The 14,636-nt window shown below is 44.5% G+C and overlaps 1 protein-coding gene across 1 annotated transcript in view; it reads right to left on the bottom strand.

The window, feature by feature from the left end:
* Positions 1 to 14,636, bottom strand: part of CABP7 (calcium binding protein 7) — an 828,431-nt gene that overhangs the window by 558,499 nt on the left and 255,296 nt on the right. The gene's annotated exons all lie outside the window — the stretch shown is intronic.

Here is a 14,636-nt window from a genome sequence, read left to right as displayed (position 1 = left end):
TAAACCTTCGACTGCTGCGCGTCCGCCACAGACTCAGTTGTATATTTCTAATAAACCACTAGATTGTGTTTATTTAGATCACTGCGGTCCTTTTTCCTCTGATACTGCGTATAAGTACATCTTAGTTGCAGTTGATTCATGCACACGCTTTGTGTGGGTCTGGCCCCATCGCAGCGCTGATTCACGGACTGTCATTAGAGATTTGCGCATCTTTGTAGGGATTTTTGCCTGTGGTACCTTCCATTCGGATCAGGGTCCGGCTTTCGCCTCTAAGGCGTATAAGGATGCCATGAATTCGGTGGGGTCCAAGTCAAGTTTTCGTCTCCCTACAAACCTGAGGGTAACAGTGTAGTGGAGCGAATGAACCGTGATTTAAAGCAATCTTTGACAGCTCGAGTTATAGGCACTGGCAGAAACTGGCTAGCCCACCTCTATGGCTTGCAGCGTGCTCTTAATAATCTCCCTAGAAGGTCTCTGGGTGGGCGGACCCCATACGAAATGCTCTTTGGCATCAAGATGTACGACCCTGACCTTGACGGTCTAGACTGTGTGGTTCGCGCCACTTCCTTTGACGCAGATGAACATTGCAATGTTTTACAGAATCTACAAAAGACCAGAGACGGTCTTGCAAAGGAACATTTGCCCTCCACGTCGGATGTTGCGTTGCAGATCCCGGTAGTCGGCTGGCTACCCCAAGTTGGAGACCTGGTTCGTGAAAAGATCGATAACAAGAAATAATTTGGTCCTTCCTATCGAGCTCCAGTTCCAGTTCTTGGAGTGAAGGGCACAAGAACAGTCATTTTACCACCACTTCCTGGTCGTAAAGAAAACAGGTTTATTTCGATTGACAATGTCAAGATACACAGAGTGGCCGATTCTTCTTAGTATGACACCAGCAGTTTCCTGTCCTTCCATTGTGAGAAATTCAGTTGTACCCACTGCTTTTACTCATGAATCAGACGTGGCCATCGAGTTGCCTGCGATTTCCAGTCCTTTATTAAGTACTTTACCCGGTGCTGATCAAAATGAAATAGACTATACATATCCCACTGATTTGTCCATGCCTGACCTGCAAGCACGTTTAGCCACGGAATTCAGATTTTCATTTGACTCTGTTTCCCTTGCCTCGAAGAAACCCTCTCGTTTTGCAGTTTATGCTACCTTATTCAAAAAACATTTTTTGATTCCCCCTTGGACATATATTTGGCTGGTGCTTTTTTCGATTTATCTTTTTATGTCAATTGGTTTTGTGTTTTATTTTTTCCGGTTGGTAAATGGACACTATGTCGAGGAAAGAACATGCATTCGCCATCTCAATGGAACTTTGGCTCCTCTTTCCTCATCGCATTCTGCACATAGACTGAGAAGAGACTTAACATTTGTTAACATCACTGCTTGGCCTGTCCTTGATGGGATTGTGTGGGATGCCGTTCGATTTCAAATTCATGGCCCTACGGAAGTTGTTAATGTCCCTAACGTGCTTAGAGTTAATATGGGGGATGTGGTGAAACAAAACATACGTTCTGATGATTGGGATGTTCAGGCCATAGAGTCTTTATTTTCTGATTTGAAATACTATGCTGCCTTTGATGCTGAAGATTTATATTTAGAATCTGCTAATTATGGTGATTTATTTTGCTTTCAACATTTTGGCAATCACTTCTTACATAAAACAACATCCAGAAGAAATAGTGTGAATTATACACAATGGGAGCATTGTCCGGCTCCTATACAAGGCAGTTCGAGTACTTTTTTGAAAAAGTACACATATTTTACTGACTTCAATCAGTCTAATCCCGAGTCCTTTTATTTTAAAATGACACAGAAGCCTATGTCCAAGGTTAGACTTACCGATACCAAACTATTGTATTCGAAGTCCTTTCTAGATCAGCTGGCTATTGGCGGTTATGAAGTATGGAAGGAAATAATTGACCTAAAATCAGTTTGGGGTTCTAAGGACTGGCAGGTACAAGGCGCTGAGGCTTTGCACCGTGCATGTCTCATCCCGAATCAGATTTTGTTTTTGAATTCTACTATTTCACAAACGACATGCTTTGGATTGGCTACTGCTAAAAAACTAAATTTTCCTTCTATCCCCGAGTTAGAGGAATATTCAGGCTGGAGTAATTATACTCAATTTTCGATTAGGGACTTACAGACCCTATTGCTGAATTCTTCCTTTAACATATCCAGTATAGACCCTAAAGGTTGGCTAGTGTGGCACAAGAGTGCTGATTCTTGCCAGCGCCGTTTTCTGGGTTTGTCTGACGGCTTTGCTCAGGTTAAACCAGATTCACGTTTTGAAACTGAGCATTCTGTCACAACTTACTCTGTGGGTAAATTATGTCAAACGTGGCTGAAACATTCTAAATTATCTGCAGTTAAATTACATCTTGCGAAACTAAATGATGATGTAGATTTAAATGATTTCATAAAAGGCCCGGCTAGTGGTAGATCAAAAAGATGGATATATGCTGTTTACAATGAAATCTGGAAGACATCACAGATTGAGGCTGCGACACGCCTTAGAGCTATAGATCAGGTAAATTTAGAAAAGGTGCTTGCTGTGGTAGATAATAGTATTAACATGCTTTCTTCCCGCATTTACACTTTGGATAATATTGTGTCTTCTGTAGTGGATATTGTGCATGATGAAGTGTCTGTGTTGTACCATGGTCAGAATCAATTACGTTCTGTCATGCAATTTGCATGGACCCTTCAAACGTTGAAGGCTGGCAAGGTGCCATGGACCTACATGAATGTTTCTTCTCTCTTTGCAGCCTTTAATTTGACTGACAAGAAGCGCTTGCTTTCCATGCGAGATGCTTCATTTTCTATGTTACATTTTGAGAAATTGGAGTCCTTGCCTTTCTCTGTGGCAGAGGCCAACGATGCAACGTGGCTTATCCACGGTTTAATAACTTTGCCTTTTGCTCTGTATAAATTTACAAATTGTATGCGATATGTTGCCATAGGTCGCTATGAGCCCTTAGGTAGTGCATTTCTCCATGAAGTCTGGTCCCTTCCTTTCACTTATAGATGTTTGAAAGACGGCCAGGAAGTTTATCTGAATGGGGAGGAGTGTACAGAAACACCGGATCATTCGCTGATGTGTAGGCATATACAATTGCACGGTTCCTGTAACCAAGACCGGCCGAACTTGGCATGTGTTTTAAAAGGTACTCCAGTTCCTGCAATCTCCCCGACTTTTACCTTGCATGGGAACGGAAGTTATTTACTTTTAAATAATGAAGATTGTTGCGGGTTAATTAAAGGTGTAGCTTATGTGGTAACAGTAAGTGAACGTGTCGTTTGCTGCAGAAATGTCCTGTACCCACCCACACATGAAAATAGGGAGGTTTCCATTTGGCCACGCATACCAACCTTGAAGGCAGAGTTCAACGGCATGACTAGACTGAGGGCTCTATTGTCCCAGAAAGAAGTGACCTTGAGTTCCGCTCAGGAAACTTTCGTGCTTCACATAGCTAACACCCGGACCGAGGTTCAGGCCCTTTTAAATACTGATTTACCGTTGCATTTTGGCGAAATGATACATTCTATCTTTAACGCGTCCTCGACATCTGGACTAGCGCATTTTTTTAAAGCTGTTAGCAGCGGCCTTGTGACTTCATTTGAAAAAAATATTTGGAGTAATCCCTAGTTTCTTTCATTCCATTTTCTCAAGTCTGTTTGGTGGATTCCCGGTTTTACTGGCACTAGCGGCAGGCGTCCTAGTTGTTCTCTGCTTCCTTAAATATGGATGCCCCACATGTGGAAGAAGCGGCCCAGCCTCTACTGCCGCTGTTTCGCAACCGAATGCTTGAATATTTTGGCACGCTGCCGCTTGCGATTTTAAGCACGGCATATGGATTATCGTTTCGATTCTCCTACTTCACCTGTGTCCAACCTGTGTTTCACTGCCTGAGCTGTGAATTTGATTGGGCCATTGATTTGTGTCTCTGCGGGCCGGTTTCTCCTGGCGTCGATTTTTAATCAGCTGATGAGTCCAATCACTACTCACGAGTTGGTTTGTTCTGACGAGAGGATTATGGCAATAGCAGCGGTGCATGGACTAATGGGTCCCTGGGATATATTCATGGCAGCGCAGGATTTCTTGGAACTGGGCTTTCTGGAGAACCCACCGAGTTGTCCTCTGATGGTAATAGAGGCTCCAATACTTGAGGAACACGTATGTTCTTTTCCACTTTTGAATTGGAAGGCTGAACTGTTTTCTGATGAAGACGGTGATTTCATGCTAGAGGCTGTTGCTGCATATTTTGCTTATACAGTCTTGTCCTAAAAACTTTTCCATGATTTCTTTCCGGACATTTGACTTTCAGCTTGCATATTTTACATTATACATTGATCAATTTCCCAGACCTATTGACTTGAGCAAACTATTAATTTTTTTTACAGTTCATTCATGACTCACAGTTCTTAAACTCTGCTTTCATGAAGTTGCCCTTATCTTATCTTATCTTATCCGTCCTCGGATCATGGGGGGGTGTCATATAGCTACTGTATATCTTTATAATGTGTTAAGTTAGCATAGGCTCATTAAATGTTTAAACGCCATTTTTCCTTTTGGTGCTTCTGCACACGACACTTAATTGTTGATTTAGCTTTCAACCTAGTAGTTCGTTGTGGTTTACATGAGAATAATATGTTATTACTCTGATATCAGCTTTGCTTAATAAACTATGTCTGTACAGAGAGTGCTGAAGCTTCAGGAACAACACGATACAGAATTGTTATGAGGTCTGATCTTCGCGCCTTCATAGACATAACATAAGTGCAGCTTCTGCCAACTTTGGGCTTGAGGCGGGTTTTTATATTGCTTTGCTTGAAACACACATAACACACTTAATGCTGTTCGCATGCAGAGAGAACTGGTGTATGCTGATGTGATCCCTTCATTCTAGGACACTGAGGTATGGGCCCGCCCTAATTCAACCCAAAGAGACCTTCTTAGCTATTAATATAATATGCGAGTTAGGAAGGGTGAGAAATAAGTGTTGTTAACCCTTATTAATTTACAGCATGGTAACATGCTGTCACCGTTTGCTTTCTATGGACTAGTAACTATGCTTGTAGCTTTGTTGTTGATAATATGTTTACTTGTATTATCTAAGATACTGCGCCTGAGAAGACGGCATTAGTAAATAAACATTTCAAATGCTCACGTGTTCTTCTTTACTCCATGTTCTGGTTTGAAATGATTGTATAACGAAAGAGTGCTCATGTGTTCCACGTAACCTGAGGTTGGTGAGTTCATGTTCTGGTTTGTCTAAACATTGGGAGTTGGTTATGACCAATGAGACACTGTAGCTAGCTTGGTAAGGGGTTTGTTGGGTACTAAGGTGAGTTTTGGGTCACCCTAATTCGCTGAGGTTCCAATCCTCTGTGCACAGTTCTGTGGGAGAACAGAAACCCTGCTACACCTTCCTCCCAAACCCTAAAAATCCTTTATCTCTTTTTACCTTTAGCGCCTCTAAATGCTAAAATCCACTTACCTTCCTTTGCCGCTACCTGCCCCTGAGCCCTGAAACATATTTTACCTCCCTTTACATCTACCTTCTCCTGACTCCTAAAAACCCTTTATCTCCCTTTACCTCTACCCACAACTGAATCCTAAACCAACTTTAACTTCCTTTATCAGTATACCGAAACCCTAGAATCTTCTTACCTCTCTTTACCTCTACCATCACTTACCCTCACCACCCTGAACCCTTACCCATCCTTTAACCCTTAAATCCCCTTTTCTTAAAAATGAAATAATAATTTTGACAATTAAAAAATACTTCTCTGCGGTAAACTAACAAAAAGGGTGTGTGTGGTGCTCCCTTATGTGGCACTTACCTGCATGGTAACACTAAAGGTCTTGCAGGATAAATACTGCATACCCCACAGACACATCCAAGGATAAACTTCTTGTACTACCCAATTGAAAGTGAAGTAGACTCTGCTTCTTAATTGTCAATTTGCTCACTTTTCTATTTCTAGACAATTAATCCAGGTACTGCAATGCCAGTATCCCATCTTTGAACCACTCAGTCATTGTGTCGTTAAACAATGGAACATCAGGCGTGCACTTTACTCTGACAGCTGTGCAAAAATGCACATTCACGCACCACAAATCACTACACTGAGCAAATGGAAACACCTGCTGAACTCATAAGCCAATTGATGATAATCAACCGAGGAGGCACACTGAATGCCAAAATGTAAGAGGCATACAGTTGTGAGTAATTTTGTAAATTGTGTGTTTGCGCAACCACTGTAATGTATTTGTAGGAAATGAGTTTTTTGATTGAGAGAGGTGAAAGCCCTTCTCAAGGAACAACTACAGTCTTTGTCAAGATGTAACACAAAAGTCACTTCTGCTTAGCCCTCTAATAGCTTGTCACAAAAGCAGTGAGGCCTGACTTACAGGCACTGTACAAAGCATGTATGCAGCACAAAAACAGAAATAGAGTGAAGACTCAACAGGAGAAATATCCCATTTCAATTTAGAATATTAGATTAATGTAAGAATTAAAATGAGACCAAAACAACAAAAATCCAATCAGTAGGATCGGAGATATGCAATTTTAAATGTTTAACTAAAACTAGCACAAAGAAGCTGAAATCACTAACTGTGGATATCTGGTTGCGCTACACTGGGACAAAGTCACATAGTTCAGGCTGACTGCGAAGGAGTGCGGGCTGGATAAAGGGACCAGGTTAGTCCTGCTAGAAAATTTGCCTTCTCAATGGCCGGCTCACAGAGTTCAACATTTTTGTATTTCATGGGAGAAGTTCAACAGATGCCAGCCAAGGGTCCAAGACCTGGAAAGGCATTGTTTGAGGATCAGGAACTCACTCCAGTAGAGGCAAGCAGCAGTCAGTGAGGTCCAGTTGCTGGTCCAGGCGGGGCCAGTGCAGGCCCAGTTGCAGTAGGTTAACTGGCCAGTCGCATGGAAGCCTCTGGAGCTTGATGTGTCCCTGTAACTCAGAACAGGAGGTCTGCCAACAGATCCTTGGAGTCACTCTGGTATTCCCGGGTTCAAGGAGATGGTGCTCTCTCCGTCAAGCAGCAGGGTGGTGCTCTGAAGGACAAGGCAGGCCTCAAGCACCAGTGCAGTCTTCTAAAGAGCAAGACAGGCCTCAGCAGCACAGCATTCATCTAAGAAACAAAGGAGGCCTCAAGCAGCAGAGAAGTTCTCTGGAGTACATGGCAGTCCTTCTGTAGTTTGGTCCAGCAGTGTACTGAAGAGTGGGTCGGAGAGGCCTATTTGTATGTCTAGTGGCAGCTCTGAAGTGGACAAAACTTCTAGAGTTCTCTCTCTACAGTTGGTTCTGGAATTCCCTTCCTCCCTGCCCTGGCTCCTAGGGGGTTAGGGTGACAATAGGCTGGTGTCAAGTTCTTTGTGAGTGTGCTGATGTCAACACCTTTGAAATGTAATTGGGGTAGGGAACAGATCCACCCCTCCCTTCTTGACAGGATGGCTCCCTCCCAGCTACACTCAGGTCCTATTTTTCGCTGTCTGGGCCCAATATGCATTCCAGATGGGGGAGCAATTAACCGGCCCAGGCAGCTGGAAACTCCTAGAAGGCCTCAGAGAGTTTAAGCCAAGAAAATGCCAACTTTCTAAAAGGGACATTTTTTAAATTGTCATCTAAAATCTGACTTTGCCTTTAAAGAGGATTTTAAATTCCAATTATTTAAGTCCAAATATGACATTTCTATCTGTTCCCATTCAAATGTTAGCACTTAATATATGTAATAAGGTAGCCTGATATTATACTATGAGAGTGGTAAGCATCACAATAGTGAAAAATGAATTTATTTATTTTTAGTACCAGAACATGTAAAACTTAAAAACATGTCCCTCCTTTTAAATACAACACACCCTGCCCTGTGGGCTGTTCGGGCCTACTTTAGAAATTGCTTGTATGTATTAAAAGGAAGATTTAAGCCGGCAAAAGTTTTATTTTGCCAGGTTGAATTGTTAGTTTGAAACTGCACACATGCTGCAATAGCAAGCCTTAGGCATGTTTTAAATTGGCTTAAAAGAGCCTTAAGACCTGGCTTTTCAACCTCTAGGGTGCTCCTTTTTTTCCTTTTCCTCTGTCTCTGTTTTATTGTTGTTATGTTTTTTAAAATTGCTGAGCTGCCTACATAAAGCGCCGGGACACTCTTTTGGAGTAGCCGTGCGCTATATAAATAAAAGTATAACATAACATAACATAACAAATGGGTTGCACCAGGGCTTTAAGTGGGATGAAAAAACTGGGGGGGTCTCTTAAAGGGGCATAGCCCGACTTGTATTTTGCTGTTTCTGTCATTGCATCCAGATATATGATACAACAAGTAACATCATACCTACAACAAGTCAGGACTATTGGCTTTGTCAATGGTTGTTAGTTGAAAAAGATAAATAAGCAGCAACTATGGCCTGTATATAATATTGAAAAAGCTTCCATTTAAAGCAATATTGAAAAAGCTTCCAGTTAAAGCAGTGGTGACACTACAACAATGTTGCTGCTCCTGAGTTTCAAAAAGAGAAGGGAAATCCAGAGAGAATATTACTCTCTTTAAAGGATTTCCCTTCCCCTACAAAGCTCACCTGGAATGACGTCATGCCGTAACTTCTCCACTAGTGAGAAGTGAGCAGTGTGAACATGCGGGCATCGATGTGCCGTTCAGAAAAAAACAGACCGCCTGTACCAGGGCATAAAACAGAGCCCAATTGAGACCCGTTTCGAGGCCTCCTTTAAAAAACTGCCTGTGCTCAGCACCGGTGAGACCCGGCCCACTTAAAGCCCTGGGTTGCACAATAAGTGCTGCAGTAGTAGAATTTGATTTACAGCCCCTGAGTACATGCAGCATCACTTGTCTAGGATGTTACCAGTAAATTAAATGTGCAGATTGGGTGTAAGTCAATTTTACTATGTTCTAAGGAATGAATAAGAAATTTAGCACTGGTTAACAGTTCTAAAGTGCATAGAGTCCTTAAACCTAACAAAAACGGCTTTCCAGGGCTGCTCTTTGTTTGATGGCTTGTGATCTTAGACTATTCTGTGATAGCTTCAGCTTTCGGACTGCTCTCTGTGGGATAGCTCCGTTTTTAGGCTGTATTCTACGATGGCACCGGTTCTGTGTTTTAGTAGAATAAAGCAAAAATGTGGCCTTACCCTAGTGCGAATTATGCATCGGGGTACACATCTTAAGTCATCTGTGCTGTAACCACCCAGAAGCCAGCTTGCCGAACTCGGTACAACCCCCATCTCGCAGATACACATGTCCCCTGAATGATGGAGCCCAACCACACCACGGAAAAAACATGTTGATGTGTTTTATCTTTGCTGGGACGTGTCTGTGAAAACAGCAGTTGTGGACTGGGCGTCTCTGCGCTAGCCCCATCCAGTCGTGCTGTCTGCAAAAGCACCAGTTCTTAGATACTCTCTGTGACCTCACCACGAGTGGGCTGCACTCTGAAAGCGAAAGCGTCTAATTATAGGCCGCACTCTGTGATTTGGTAGTTCCAGATTTGCTCCGGGATTGCAGGCAGAGTATTTGCTAGGATCTCGCCCTGTGACATGGAAGCCTCGTTAAAGAATTTATGGTTAGCAATGGAAACACATTCTAGCCATATCATAACACACACCTTAATTCTGATTTTATATGGGCATCAATTTCTACATCAATGATCCCTTGTTTTTATAAATTACTAGATTATTAGTCTGTGGTATCGACTGCTGTAGACCAAACACATCATTTTACCTGTCACTCTTGGAGAGTGTGCCCTCTCGACATCTAGGAACCACAGGACAGTTAGGAGAAACTGTCCATGACCTCTAACATCTCAGCTCTGTTAGCCTCTGTACCTGCCTCTACCACTGCCTGGTCCCCCCTCCTTTTTCCTCCTAACCTCCTAGTCCTCCCTTCTCCAAGCCTTCACATTTCCATTTCTTTCTTTCTCACCTTCTTTTCTCGATGCTGTGCCCTTTGTGCTCTTCATTTCTTGGAGGATCCAAGATGGCGCCCGAATAGGAGCCTCCCGTTAGAGCTCCCGGTTTGGGGATTACCTTTGGGTAGTTTATCCCCGTTAAAACCGCTCCAACTGACCCCAATCCCTCCGGCTGGAGGACCGACTGCTCACCGCTCTGGAAACCTCCCCTGAAATAGACCCCTCGATCGACTTACCTGACATATCGATCGCCGCTGCTACCCGTCCTCGATGCCTGGAGCCTGGCACTGCTGCGTTGATCCCTTGACCAGGACCTCTCTGCTGCGGAAGATGAACATCCATTAGTGCGATTCCCTCGTCGTAGTGGCCCCCTGTTTCCACTCATATGCCTGCCTGATGGGCTGTTTGGGGTCCCCGGCTGCCGGCGCGGTGGCTCCCTTGTTCTCAACTGAAGTGGCTGGTGAGGAGTCCTACATGGTTGCCGTCAATCCCCCGCCCTGCCCCTGAAGCCTGTTCCCCGACTCTGCGAGGCTGATCCTGGGACCGATCGGAATGGAAGGTGTGCACATCCACTGCTGTAAACCTCTTGTCAACATCGCCTGCTGTTTCCGCCTCCTGTGCCCGCTCCGACTACTAATAGGATTGCTGGGTAGGGCCCCCCTGCTACCAGCTGGGATGCGGTAGCTCCACCATTCTCTACCAACATCGCCAGCGAAGAGGTCCGTCTGGCTACTGACGGTATGCGGCTTGAGGTCTTGCCTGAGAGTCTGCGCTCGCCAACCCCTTCCCCCTTCGCCTCAGGACGTCCAGCTGGATGATAGCAGTGCTGTCGGCCATTTGGCCCCGTCGCCATTTTGTGGACTCCCTCTCTCATCAGCGCCCATTCTGCTTGCGAGCTAATTTCGGTCATATTGGCCTGCTGGGGGTCCGCCCGTCTCGGAATTTGCCAGCTCACTGAGTGACCTGTGTTTGCGGAGCCTCAAGGGGATCTGTGGTTTTCTGTTTAACAGTCCCATTTTTGTTGTGGCTCGCTGATTTCCCTGAGTCCATCAGGCCTGTTGCCTGCCATCCTTATTGATACACCCGGCTATCAGTGAAGATCTTCACGATATGATCTCTACTCATTGCCTCGCCCAGCACCTGACCAGCCAACTTACGAACCGAGGCCCTCGGCACCTCTTTTTGTGTGAGTCCCCCCATGCCTGACCTCAAGATGCCCGCCTCAATGAGACCCTCCTCGATGCTCTATCTCTCCTGGTCCAAAATCTGTGGTCATCGTCCTGATCTTGATCAGCCTCCATCCGACCCTGTTCCTGCTAACCCACCATGACATTTAACTTTCCTTGACAACCGTTTTGACTGATGCCCGGTGGAGCTACCTCGTGAGCTTGACCATCACTTACCCAGCCGGTCTTTGGGCAAACTCTCCTGACCTTTTCTCCCTCCTCCCTCCTCCTCCTTCACCCTACCCCTCTCCTCTCAACTATTCTCCTCTTTCCAGCAATTGACATTTGCCCTCACCCGTCCTTGCTCATTGTTCCCACCCTGTTTATCCACCGACTTTCTTCTGTGAACTTTTCCTCGACAGTTGAGACCTAGCTATTTGACTGATGCCCGATGGAGCTACCTTGTTTAGCTATAGGGGTGACGGGCTGTGGATTCCCTCCTCGGATGTCACCTACACAGTCGATCTTTGGGCAGACTTCCTTTCGTCTCTTCTGACATCTTTTCCCTCATCCTCCCCCTTCACACTTCCCCATTCCCCCCTCCACTCTATTTGTCTCTCCTTTCTTTCCTCTCTCAATGTGTTGCTTCTTTTTGATGTAATGTGTAATTGTTATCTTTTTCTGTAACATTGTGTAACCTAATGTAAAGCGCTCTGATACCTACGGGTCTAGCCAGCGCTATAGGAAACTCTTTAAATAAATAAAATTAATAACATTTTCGACTCGTCTGCTGTTCTTAATTTGACTTCCCTGCTCACTTTTCCTCTCCTTCTGTCTTTTCTTTTGCATTCTCTCCCCCATCCTTCCTGTCTTTCTTTCCTTTCTTTCTGCTTCTTCACCTTCTTAAATCTTCTCTACTCTTCACTGCTCCATTTATTCTTCTCGGACCCCTTCCTTCTTTCTGTTCTTGCATGTGCCTTCTGTTCTCCTCATCTTGGGCCAGATTTAGGAAGCCCAATACCGGTCGGTAACGGCCGAAATTACCGAATTTCGGCCGTTACCGACTGGTATTTAGGGTTTGGAATGTAGGAGGTATCTTTTTGGATTCGGCAATTACCGATTCCTTAAGGAATCGGTAAAATGCCGATTCCTTATTTTAAGGAATCGGTAATTACCGAATCCAAAAAGCTATGTAGGAGGCCCTCAAGGGAGTGCCTTCTTGCATTCAGGATTCGTTATTTACCACCAACTACAAGTTGGTGGTAAATATCGAAAACCTTTAAAAAAGCAAATTTGTGCTTTTTTAACTGTGCCATGTGGCAGACATACATGCCCTTAGGGCATGTATGTCTGCCACATGTGCACACGTGCATGATTCAGGGGTACAACAGGGTGCCAATGTGACACCCTGCCACCCTTGAATGTGTTCCCCAAATTACCGAATCGGTATTTACCGATTCGATAATTCCCATTCATTCCTATGGGCCTCTAGGCCCATAGGAATGAATGGAAAATACCGAATCGGTAAATACCGATTCTTAAATACCGAATCCTACCGATTCGGTAAAATTTACCGAATAATTACCTACATACTATTTACCTATTCTTAAATACCGAATCGGTAAAATTCGGTATTTAAGAATTGGTAAATAGTATTTACCTACATCTAGCCCTTAATCTTTTCAGTTTCCTTAATTCCACATCCTTAGTCCTTTCTTCTGCAAGCATTTCCTCTTCTTCTCACTCGCTCTCCTTAGTTCCTTTCTTTCCCTCTTCTCTAGGGCCGGACTGCCCACCAAAATGAATCCTAGTAAAACTGTTCTAACCATTCCCACAGTGCAGGAGGCTGCAAGTACAATTGGACTAAGGCGGGATAGATGGATCCGGCAGCCATACAGCCCTCCTGCAACATGGCAAAATGGCCATTCTAATCCTGCATTCCTTTTAATCCTTTTATTGATTTTGATACAGACAGTACATACACATATACAAACCAAAAAGCAGCATACAGAGACCATTAGATAAGGACTTTTGATATATCATATTAATGGAGGAATCGACCAGGAATCACATATGGGAAAATAACCTGAGAGGAGGCAGTCTACATATTTTACTGTCTACTCATATCTAGATGCAAAGTGTATCATGTTCCCCATGTTCCCGCCCTGGGATGGGTCCTATATCTAAGCCCCTATAGGAGCGCCTTCCTGCCCAAGTTTTCTCCCACTTACTTGGGCAGCCCCTTCCCTGGTATATTGGCTTCTCATTGATCATACACCAGTCTAGGTCCCACTCCCAGTCTCCCACCCGCAGAGCCGCATCCCCTCCCCACATTCGTGCTATGTTTCACTTGTCTACTATGAGGCCCAGTGAGAGTCAGATTCTTGCATATTTTGGTGGTGGCTCCTCTCCCCAGATATGTAGGATGCACTTCTTTGCTGTTGTCGGGGGGGTTCCATAGTCACTTCCCTCATTATTTTCTGGAGGTTGGTCCAGAAAATTTGGATCACTTGGCATGTCCCCAACATGTGGAAAAAGGTTTCCCTGTTCCCGCAGCCCATCAGACAAAGGTCTGTTGCGCCGCGCCTAATGAGTCTGAGAGTTGTGCGTGCATAGTAAGATCGACGAAGTATGCGAAAAAGATTAATCTAAACCCTGTGTGTATAGCAACCTCCTGAAAGGTCCCCAACACCTCCTCCCATTCTTTGTCGTTAGAGCCTCCAATGTCCACCTCCCATTTGAATCTCAACGCGGTGAAGGTGTTGGGAGAGTTGTTCTGTAATTTTTTTTTTTACATCAGTGAGACTGTCTTTTTAGGTAGTGCTATGTCCTCCAGGGGGGAGGATTCTGGCAGGGGGTCTCCCTGGAGATATGTGACCATGAGGACATGTTGAAGTTGGAGGTATCTAAAGGCTTCAGTGCCAGTCAGTTCATACTGGGTCTGTAACTCTTCCCAAGTGAGCATATTACCATCCCTCCAAACATCCCCCAACGCTGAAATTCCTATTTAGTCCCCTGTTTTAAAACCCTGGAGATCCCGCACCTGGGAAAGTGCCTCATTATGCCATAAGGGGGTCATGTTATTAAGCATCCCACTCCATCCCAAAAAGGACGTAACGGTGTGCCATATCCAAGCTATTGTGTACGTTTGGGGAAATACGTTTTTACCCTTGGGTGAACTGTAGAGTATGGCTTATAATCCCCCTGGCCCCATGGAGAGTCGCTCAAATCTATAGTACGGGTCATCCCAGTGAGCAAACACCCAGTTGTTTACTATCGCTAAGTATGCCACCCAGTCATATTTTCTGATGTCTGGAAGGCTGATGCACCCATCATATACCCCATGCACTAACTTAGAAATAGCAATCTGTGATGGGGCCGCGTTCCACAACAGTGAGCAGAGAGGGGATTCAATGGATTGATAGAATTTATCTGGCACCTGATGGGGGAGTTTTGCAGAATGTAAAGCATTCAGGGTAATGTCATCATTTTAAACATCGCTGCCCGCCCCGATAAT

The sequence above is a fragment of the Lissotriton helveticus genome, chromosome 11 (assembly GCF_964261635.1).
Source record: "Lissotriton helveticus chromosome 11, aLisHel1.1, whole genome shotgun sequence".
In the NCBI taxonomy this organism is placed as follows: Eukaryota; Metazoa; Chordata; class Amphibia; order Caudata; family Salamandridae; genus Lissotriton; species Lissotriton helveticus.
This window is presented reverse-complemented; position numbering and strand designations above follow the sequence as displayed.